Source organism: Protobothrops mucrosquamatus, unplaced genomic scaffold (assembly GCF_001527695.2).
Source record: "Protobothrops mucrosquamatus isolate PMUCROS unplaced genomic scaffold, P.Mucros_1.0 scaffold50270, whole genome shotgun sequence".
NCBI classification, from domain to species: Eukaryota; Metazoa; Chordata; class Lepidosauria; order Squamata; family Viperidae; genus Protobothrops; species Protobothrops mucrosquamatus.
In genome coordinates this window covers 1-1,042 of record NW_015435996.1, presented here as the reverse complement: position 1 = coordinate 1,042, position 1,042 = coordinate 1, and the positions used below count along the sequence as shown (strand labels likewise).

General features: G+C 43.4%; 1 non-coding gene across 1 annotated transcript; it reads right to left on the bottom strand.

The window, feature by feature from the left end:
• Positions 1-937: 937 nt before the first annotated feature.
• Positions 938-1,011, bottom strand: TRNAN-GUU. Its single transcript has one exon. It is a non-coding gene; the product is annotated as a tRNA-Asn (tRNA).
• Positions 1,012-1,042: the final 31 nt, after the last annotated feature.

The following is a 1,042-nucleotide window of genomic DNA, read 5'->3' as shown; positions in this document are numbered from 1 at the left end:
GTAAAAAAGATGTTGAGACTTTAGAAAGAGTACAGAGAAGAGCAACAAAGATGATTAGGGGACTGGAGGCTAAAGCATATAAGGAACGGCTGCTGGAATTGGGTATGTCTAGTTTAATGAAGAGAAGGACGAGGGGGGACATGATAGCAGTGTTCCAATATCTCAGGGGCTGCCACAAAGAAGAGGGAGTCAGGCTATTTTCCAAAGCGCCTGGAGGCAGGACAAGAAGCAACGGGTGGAAACTAATCAAGGAGAGAAGCAATCTAGAACCAATGAGAAACTTCCTGACAGTGAGAACAATTAACCAGTGGAACAACCTGCCTCCAGAAGCGGTGAATGCTCCAACACTGGAAGTTTTTAAGAAGAGACTGGACAGCCATTTGTCCGAAATGGTATAGGGTTTCCTGCCTGAGCAGGGGGTTGGACTAGATGACCTTCAAGGTCCGTTCCAACTTTATTATTATTATTGTTATTATTATTATTATTATTAATAATAATAATAATAATAATAATAATAATAATAATAATAATAATAATAATAATAATAATAATAATATCCTGGACCTGCCTCTCTCTTCTGCAGGAACGTTTTGTCCTAAAAGGAACAAGATTCCCGCAGTTGCACAACGCTGTGAAAGCATCACTCAGCTTTCTTAAATTGCAACCTGTGTACAAACCGAGGCTGGCATTGATCGGACCTTGCATTCTCAGCAGGAATCAAAATGTAGAAATAATTTCCCAATTTCTCCTCCCTCAGGCCTGGGGCCTTCTTCTGCTTTTTCATTCTGGGAGGTAAAGCTAATGAAGCAGATGGCTAAACATTTAAATCTGGCAGAAAAAAAAATATTGAGAGATTGGGAACGGCAGTCCCAAGGTGAAGAACCCAATGGATAAACAATCCATCACCTTCATCTATCGTTCAGCTCATCAAGCAGGCCGTCCCTGGGTGGGCTCGAACCACCATCCTTCTGGTTAACAGCCAGACGCGCTAACCCCTTGCGCCACAGAGACCTGGCACAGGCCTCCCCCTCGGCTCCCCCCA